Source organism: Nicotiana tabacum, chromosome 2 (assembly GCF_000715075.1).
Source record: "Nicotiana tabacum cultivar K326 chromosome 2, ASM71507v2, whole genome shotgun sequence".
NCBI lineage: Eukaryota > Viridiplantae > Streptophyta > Magnoliopsida > Solanales > Solanaceae > Nicotiana > Nicotiana tabacum.
The window spans coordinates 44647923-44657686 of record NC_134081.1 but is presented as its reverse complement, the minus strand read 5'-3'; the positions used below and the strand labels follow the sequence as shown (position 1 = coordinate 44657686).

The following is a 9764-nucleotide window of genomic DNA, read 5'->3' as shown; positions in this document are numbered from 1 at the left end:
ATTTCATGTCGAATTGGACAAGTGGACTATACTCATTCTTTAAACATCATACATAAGTACATAACGCTGTAAGTAATTTCATATCTCTATTACTTGAGAACAAATTAATAAGTTCAAAATCAAGTAGTCATTGGAAAAACATGAATTTTAAACATGAAATCTCATAAACATTCTTGGATCACATACACTTCATGTAACATACAGTGGTATCTTTAACATTAAATTATATCTTATAGCTAAAACATGAAGTATAAGCATCGCATGGTTCATTCGACTACACAAAATATCTATCAAAAACATGCATAGCGTGGCTTGCTTGTTCGTATGAACACATACTAATATTGAAAATATATTTTTCTTAGTCTCCTAATTATCGGATTAAGGGTTTTAACCGAATGTTTCTCTCACTCAATGCATTTCTTCGTAAATCACCTTAAATGGAGTTACCGCTACAGGAAAATAGGTCTTTAGAGGTGGGAAATTCGGTCGTTAAAACTCCAAATCCGGCCATTATCTGTCAATTACGATGGGGTAAAAACCGGTCGTCGCCGGTCGTTAGTGCCTCCGTTAAAGGTAAATGACCGGATTTTGATCCCGTCGTCAAAACTCTTTTAACGATGGCAAGGAATCCAGTTGTTATACCAACATTAGCGAGGGGATTTTTCCATCGTTATATGTCATCTCAGTCGTTAAAAACTTCACTAACAGTAACTAATTTTCAGTCGTTGTTAGTGTTTGGCGACTAAAATTTCATTCGTTAATTGTATGTACATTCAACGACATACTTTTTAAAAACCAAAATTTTCCTTCGCTAATGTGAAATTTTAAGTAATAAATATATTTCACGCATTCGAAGCCATATAAAAAATGTAGTCAATATTGATATAAAGCATCTTTTTTAATTATAGAGAACTAATCAAAGTAGCAGTAATATTACATCCAAATATCATGCACCTTTTTTTCAATTCCTTAAAGAAAACATAAAAATTAGAGAGAAAGTATAATAGTAGTTTTTACAGATGAGGACTATAACTCCTAATAAAACAAAATAGATTTCCCTTGTTCTTCAACAATTCTAGCTGCTTCAACTTGCTCGAAACTATCTTTATGGAAGATTCTTCAAACTTCAATCCCTTTATCTATTAAAAAAGGTTCATATTAGTTGAGTAAGAAAACAAAATTTAAGATTGGTAAGTTGCTACCACACAGTAAAATATAAAACCACGAAGCGAAGAGCATCTCAAAATACTATGAACAATCAGTGCTTCTTACAACAACATTACTAAATCCAACATTAAGAGTATCATGAAACGTATTACAAATGCTCGCCAACAGTATAATAACCACAACATTGGGAGCAAATGATACAACACAAAAAAGTATTACGGTTCCCTCCTTTTGCACAATCATGTTTAGGAAGAACCATAGAAAAACTAACTTTCTTTAACAAGAAAGAAACACTTAGGATTGAATTATTGGTTATTTAGGACTTCACAAGTTATTGTATTACATAACCAAAATGGAAAAAAACAATTAAAGTGAGGTTGCAGAAGCATTGATAATACAAATAACTTCAACCATGAGTGGTGAGGTGGTTGTTTTTTTATGAAACTTTTTTGGTGCGCCACTAGGTGTTAGATGGGAAGAAAGGCCTATCGGAGATGAAAATAGCTCCAAGATCATGGCCTTCACCTCTTCATTGGGGAACTGCAACAGCAACATAGCTGAAGCAAAGGCAATCTTAATTGGAATAAAGTGGAGTTCTATGATGGTTTCACTAACATTGTGTTAGAATGCGACTCTTTGTTGATCTTTAATATGCTGAAATAAGTTCGTAGACCACCATGGCACTTGAAGGATATTATTGAAGAAATCAAGAATTATACTAAGCTGGTTAACTGCACAATCCAACACTGCTTTAGAGAAGAAAATCAGGTGGCGCATGCATTGGCTAAGTGGAGTGTTAATAAGTTAGATCATGTATTTTTGCCCAGTAGTGATCTCCCTCAAAATATCAAAGGCCCTTATCTGATAGACAAGATGCAGGTCATCACCTTTAGACATAAGCATAGAGTAAACATCTTCAATGAAAGTTGACACTTCAGTTGATAGCCTATCTACTGTATTTTGGTAAGTCTGTTAGATAGGCTTAAAATTTTTGGGTAGTGTTGACTGGGCTTGTCCAGTCACACTAAAGCTAAGGGTAAGGATGTTTAATCCACCTCCTTTTTGTACAACTATTTTCTATCAATGGCAGGGTCTCGCCACCATACGGCGATGTTATAATTAAAAAAAACTTCAACCATGAGAGCAATGTGCAGAAGAAACACATACATAAACATGTCCCATTTTATGAGCTCGAGAAACAAATGAAAGTTGAAATTCAATTCCAGATACATAAACCTGGGTCTATAGTCTCATAATTCGTTCTTTCTTTCTCGCTATCGCGCTGATTTAAATATTTAAAGTGAAAATTCTTTTTATCTGCAGTTTGTTCTACACATTTGACCAAGGACTTGACCGATAAACTAATAGATGTTCTCTATTTCTTAGAGTATATGGATTTATATTATGTGTTCAAGCTTAACATGTAAATAGGATAGAAGCTGCTCGATCAATTACCAAAGCAACTAACTAAAGAACTGGAAAGACTTGGGGTAGAAAGTTAAAAGGATCCTTGTGTCCTTTTGTATTATTATTTGGACTTCCCAAGGTACTAAGTGGAAGAATTGTTGGTAAGTTTTCTCAGGACGCTACTAGAAAATAAGTAGTCTAAATAAATGTCTTCCAAAAACATAAGAAAAAAAGTATAAGTATAATAATTAGCCACCTTCCATAGCTAACAAAGGTGTAAAACCTTATCTTATCTATATTCTCTATTTTAGAAGATCATATCACAAATGCTCACCGACAAAATATGTAACAACTCGATTCCTCAGCTTTCAATTGCACGACTCAAAATCACCACATATATCTTGTTTAATACACAAGATAGTAAAAAGATACTAAACTATGAATTTGGTACATATGAATTTGCATATTTTAGCTTGCCAACCACATATATTGTTATAAGTTCAAACAATGAATCTGAGATGCACATATCTAATTGGATTTCAATATTAGAGTAACTATACATATGTCAAGGTCAGTACTTTATTTAACTAACAATAAAAAATTCACTACACTCATTTATGGATATTCATCCGGTTATAGTTGGTAGAAAACCTACGCACCTGTTAAATATTTTAGCTTGTACTTTGTTGACTTGAAGATGGTGCTGATGAAGACTGATCAAACGGTAAGCTTATAATATGTGCATACTTAGAATCTATGCCGTCCATACGTATTTCTAGTGATTCTTTTACTTTTTTAGTCGCATTCAGCTCGGTCTGTAGTGATTCTTTTTCTTTTCGAGTTGCATTCAGCTCAGCCAGTATTGCAGTCTTTGAGGAGCTACCGCCTTTCAACTACTTAGTGGTTATACCACCCCCTAATCCAACTACGTGGCTCTTGTTTTGAGGTCCGAAGCACCTTTCTACTACCTCGATATTCGTAAGAGACGGCTCAGATTTTATCAGTTCTTGTATCCCAGCCTATAAAATACAAGAAACATTAAAATAACAAAATACATCAAAATAAAATGAAGGATGTAAAATGAAGTTCATCAATAAACATACATATTTTTTACTAGCTTCAGGTTCTACAAGTGTGTCATTTTTCTTGTGAGTCTCAAAGAAGATAGTCGCCATGTTCGGTGGATTACCATCTTTGCCTCCCTTTACATTTAAATAAAAAAGTCAAACAAAGACGAGGTTTTTTTTATAGGATTGCACTGTGCACTTAAAAATTCGTAAATAATTTCTCTAATCGGCTTGCTACCCGTAACATGAGGCATTCTCAACTTAGACCTATTGATAGAGTTTCTAATACTTGTTTCCTATATTAAGAACAAACCATTGAAATCATGAACTGTTACTTACAATAATAAGAAGTTAAAAGTAGTTATGAAGTCTTACCTTAAATTTTTCACTTAAAAAAGTTCCTTGACCAACCATTCCCAATCACTCTTGTCTACCTCCTCCAGGACATCTTTTAGAGCTTCATGCAATGTCTTAAACTTCACATACCTGTGCAATGATCCTCTCCAATTGGTCCATAACTTTCTCATATGGTTTAAGACATGATCTCTTTGATGATTCATGTCATCAATGTCAAATTTGTCCTAAAATATTTTGCAAAATCATTAATCAAGAAAGTAAATATCTTCATGTACACTAAAAAAATCGATGTAGTACACATTATGGCATATTCAAAGTTTAGAATACGTACTAGGTTCAGTTAAGATCTCTAAGTTTCATCAACGAACCTAACCTCTATAATAGTTACATTTAGAGAGGAAAAACAATTGTGTGTGCACATAGACAAGAAATGTGAGAGCTGCATAACTACAATGTTTTATTTAGATGCTAGAGTTCCCAAACCCAGGAAATTAAGCCAAACAACTCACTGTCCTTGCCCATTCTAGGAGAGCCTTCTACTACTTGAGATACCAAAGTTCACAAAAGTACAAAGATCTTGGATAGATAATAACCCTGTTATAACACTTTAAATATTTTCATGCGGCATGAAAGGAAAGTCCAAAGCTAGATATATTGGTAACATGAAAGTTTAATAAGATGTAACAAAGTGCACTTCTGTTAGTGTTGCGACACATCATCAGGGGAAGCACTGAGTTCACTTTTTCGAGCAGGCCACTTCAATGTCAAGAATCTTTGTAAAGCATCAACTATTTCACACTATTAACAATGTAATTGGCAGAGATCACTGATATACTCATTTGCCAGAATCTACTTCAGGAAAATATCTATTTGAGATTTTTTTAAAATTCTAACTAGCATCTTAATTAGATAACACTTCATAGTAACAGTAACACACTCTCTAAGTTAGACACAGATTCAAGAAGTGATCCCGGTAATGGATGCAGCGAAAGACAACTTATAAATGCAAACCAGCTTAAAAATAAAGATTCATAGGAAACCAACTTATAGAGAAAATGTTCCTTTGTTTTCCAAGTTCAAATGCTGTTATTTTGATGTGGTGAAGGTTAGCAATTTCAATTAGTAAGGATAACAGAGTGGGAACCCTCTGGTTCCCTACTAATTGAAACAAAGGTTGCAATCATTGACGGAAACTCTGCACTACCCATTGATGTCTCCAACTGAAGAATACCCTTTCACAAAAGTGAGAGCATATAGTACACCAGGTGAGATTCATTTATGTGGAACAATGGTGACAGGAAAAATCACTTGCGGTCCTTGTACTGCACCAGCAAAAGCAAAAGTGAAGCCAAAGTGAGCAAATCTTCAATTTTCTTACTGTTATCACATTTGTACAATTCTACAACCTATCAAAATCAATTATATAATTTAATTAGCAAATACTATATAAAAAATTATGTTTAAAAAAATAACAATAGTATATAACTAGAACTAACCTTTTTTTTAACAAACTAATGAACTCCCTATCTGAATATTTTTGAGAGGCATCACCTTGTATTTGTGAAAACTCTCTGCAAAAAATTAAAGAATAACATGTCATTTTAATTGAAATCATCTATAAAGTATAAGTGAATTATTATGTCGTGTCAATACTTACTCGGGAAATGGTTAAATTTCATCACAGTTCTTCAAAATATAAATATGTGATTGCTCTAATTCATCTGGATTAAGTTTGTCTAATTTTCCAGCTTTTATTCTTTTCCAGGTTGACAAAAAATTATTAAACCTCCATCAGATTCAATAATACCACCATCATATTTCTGCTCAAGGAGATTAAACTTTATTTTCATTGTATGCAAATACCTTGAGCATAAAGTCATACATTCAGTTGCCAAATATCCCTCCGCGATAGAATCTTCTGGGCAAGCCCTATTACCAACTAAAAATTTCAAAAAGTATAGCCATCGTTCCACCGGATATATCCATCGATATTGAATAGGTCCAGCAATCATAGCTTCATTAGCTAAATGAATTGGCAAGTGCACCATCACATCAAAAAATGAAGGAGGGAATACCTTTTTCTAACTTGCACAGAGTTATAGGAATTTGAGCTGCTATCTGTTCTAACTCATCCATTCTTAAACATTTTGCTCCAAGCAAGTTGAAAAATAAAGACAACTCAATAAGAGGTTCACATACAGATTTGCAAAGCATAAGACGTATAGCAAGTGAAAATAGATGTTGTTGAAGAACATGACAATCATGACTTTTTAGGCCTGAAATTTTGCGATCTTTAGTATTGACACACTGAGATATATTTGATGAATATCTATCTGGGACCTTTATGTTCTTTAGGAATCTAAAAAAACTGTTCTTCTCTTCATAAGATAACGTATAACATGTTGTTGGTAGCTCATATTTATCCCTATTTTTAATTGGATGCAATTCTTTCCTCAGGTTCATTACTTGCAAATCCAATCGAGCTTTTATGGTATCTTTGGTTTTTCCTTTGATATTTAAGATTGCCCCCAAAATATTGTCACATACATTTTTCTCAATATGCATCACATCTAAATTATGTCGCAACAATAGAGTTTTCCAATTAGGAAGATCAAAGAAAATACTCTTCTTATTCCAATTATCACCCCTACTCTCATGTGATATTTTAGTCTTCTTCTTTGGATCCTTTGTTAGTGGCAAACCATCTAAATCAGCCACTTGATCAAGGTCACCCGATAAAACTTTGGGTGGTAGTCTTCGCTCCTTAGTGCCATCATGACTCTTTATCATTCCTCCATTTGTGATTAAGAGGAAGAAAGCGTCTATGGCCCATATAACATTGCTTTTTACCATTTGCTAACCTAATTGAGGATGTTTCTTTATTGCAATATGGGCAAGTCAAATTTTCTTTTGTACTCCATCCAGATAAATTTGCATAAGCAGAAAAGTCATTAATGGTCCATAATAAAGCAGCATGCAACATGAAGTTCTGCCTACTTGACGCATCAAAGCTCTCCACTCCAGTTTCCCATAATTCCATTAATTCATCCATCAAAGGCCGAAGATAAATATCAATTGCATCTCTCGGACTTTCAGGACCAGAAATAAGCATCGACAAAATAAAATTCTCTTGCTTTATACATAGCCAAGGTGGTAAATTATAAGGAATAACTACAACAGGCCAAATGCTATACGGAGTACTAGAACTTCCAAATGGTTGAAAACCATCACTAGCAAGTCTAAGTCAAACATGAGGTTCAACGGCGAAAGATAGGTGAAGTTCATCAAACTTTTTCCATGCCATTGAGTCAGCTGGGTGCCTCATTATTCCATCATCAACTCTTTTGTCATGATATCATGTCATTAAAAATGTTATCTTTGAGGACATAAACAATCTTTGGAGTCTTGGCTTTAAGGGAAAATAACGTAAAATCTTGTGCGCTATCTTGTTCCCACTCTTAAATTTAGTTTCTCCACTATGTTTATCCTCTTTCCATCTAGATGCTCCACAAACTTTGCAAGATTCAAGAAACTTTTCATCCTTCCAATATAACATGTAATTATTCTTACACGCATCAATCTTCCTGTGAGAAAGTCCAAAATCCTGAATTATCTTCTTCAACATCTTCAACAACATTGTAAATGACTCATGACGCCAACGCCCAATACTTTTGATATGAAGCAATTTAACTATAGTAGAAAGTTTAGAATCTTTTGAATTTTGGTACAATGGTTGCTCAAAATCCTTTAAAAGCCTATAGAATATTTTTGCTTCAAGATTTGGCTCCTCCTCCAGAAAATCATCACCATCAGTGTTCGTATTGTCTACATCAGAATCAGGGTATAAATCTCTTAGGATCCCATGTATTTCATCCTCACCATCAGCTTCTTCAATGTCATCATCTTCTACATCTTCTAGAGTTGATTGTGGCTCACCTAACTTTCCCCCGTGGTGATACTGAAAAGTACAATTTTGAATTATTCCATGTACTATCAAATGTGACTTAACCATCTCACGTTTTTCCGAAGATGTGTTATAACATTTGATACATGGACAACGTATTATACGCGCTTCACTTAATCTTGTAAAAGCAAAATCCAAAAAATTATCCACCCCAGGCTTGTAAACATTACCAAGTCGGTCATGGACAAGTTCCATCCATTTCTTATCAGGTGCCATAATCTGGTACATGTGTAATATATATGTATATATGATTAAAATATATATATTAGCCAGAAGTAAATATTTATTCAACAAGCCAACAAATAAGCAAACACTTCAACTTGTATGTAGTACAAATGTATACTAAAGCAAAATCGATAATAATCATCATATCGACTTTTAAATTCGTAATTCAGATTGAAAAATCTAAAGTAAAAGCAAACATAGGTTACATATATGAGCTTTCTAAAGTATCACAGCCACGATCAATGTTTTAGAAATAAAACAATGATCATCTAACAATTTTTACAATAATGAATACAGACATCACTAAGAAATATAATGAAAACAGAACAATGATCATATAACAACTTCTATTTCCTGGAATTAAAATTAAAGGGCTAATTAAGAAATATAGCTCAACTTTATTTGGCCAGAACATCATCTTCTAGGTAAGATAAGAAAACAATACTTCAATTCATTAAATTAAACAGCAAAGAACTTTTCAGAGAACTAGTCAAAGAAGTTTTTTTCTTCTGTACTAACTATTTACAATAGCAAAAGGCAATAATTTTTTATTTAAAAAATACAACATCAGGCATTGCTATTTTTATCCCACTAGCATATTATTTTCATTGGTAAATGGAGTTTCTTTGTTAAATCTTGCTAAAATAATACATTAATATTATGTGATAATCTTTTTGGAGATTGCTTTGATCACAAATGGTCATAAAAAGAGGTTTTTCAGGAACTAATCAGTGAAGATCTAAGGAACACCACATCTAAACACATATTGTTACAAATTATGAGGTAAATTTAATCCCTACAAACTTATTTGATTCTTAAATCTAAATATTCCAGCAAGCAAACAAATAGTAGAGGTACTGCAAGAAGCCTCGCCATAAAGGGCGTCGAAGTAACTATAAATCTGAAAAATATACATGTAATTATAAGAAGAAATTTAATATTTTAAAAGTAGAGAGATAAAATAAAGACCCAATTTCACAATAATTATAACTACAAGTTTAGCGACTTGAGTTTACCTTGACGAGAAGGAGAACGGAACCCGGCTATTAGCGTTGACACAGATTCACCAGAGAAGACAAATTATAAGCTATGTACAGCAAGAAGACCAAATTTTTTTGTGATTATTTATTGAGTTTTGCTCTCTATATATATAGTGTTAATCACTGGAGAACTTCACCGATCGAATAGGGGGCAGTTGCAGCGAGCACCCTATTTGTTCGTGATTCTTTGCCTCTTCTTTTGCTGAATTTGGTGTATGTGTTTTGGGATAACATTAGAGTGAGAGATTGTAGAGTTTGTTTTTGATAATTTGGGGGTTATGCACGGATTTGGTTAAGAAAAAAAGGAGGGAATAATTAGCGCTCAGTTTTCATTTTATTCAGATAGTAAAAAATAACTTTAACGACCGGAATAAATATTGGCCACTATAAGTATACATATAACGACTGGATTAATTTTCTTTCGTAAAGAAGTTGTCGTTAAAGACCTCTTTTCTTGTAGTGTACATCTTGACTTACTTCCTACCTTTCCTCAACTTAATGTATACTCCAGTATGTTTAAAAGTAAAAGGATCAACG

The 9764-nt window shown here is 33.3% G+C and overlaps 1 long non-coding RNA gene across 1 annotated transcript; it reads right to left on the bottom strand.

Annotated features, from left to right (window-relative positions):
• Nucleotides 1-940: 940 nt before the first annotated feature.
• LOC107806144 (uncharacterized) lies at nucleotides 941-5386 on the bottom strand. The gene is made up of 3 exons (XR_001652594.2): nucleotides 4017-5386; nucleotides 3234-3593; nucleotides 941-1139 (listed from the first exon to the last, which is right to left on the bottom strand). It is a non-coding gene; the product is annotated as an uncharacterized LOC107806144 (long non-coding RNA).
• Nucleotides 5387-9764: the final 4378 nt, after the last annotated feature.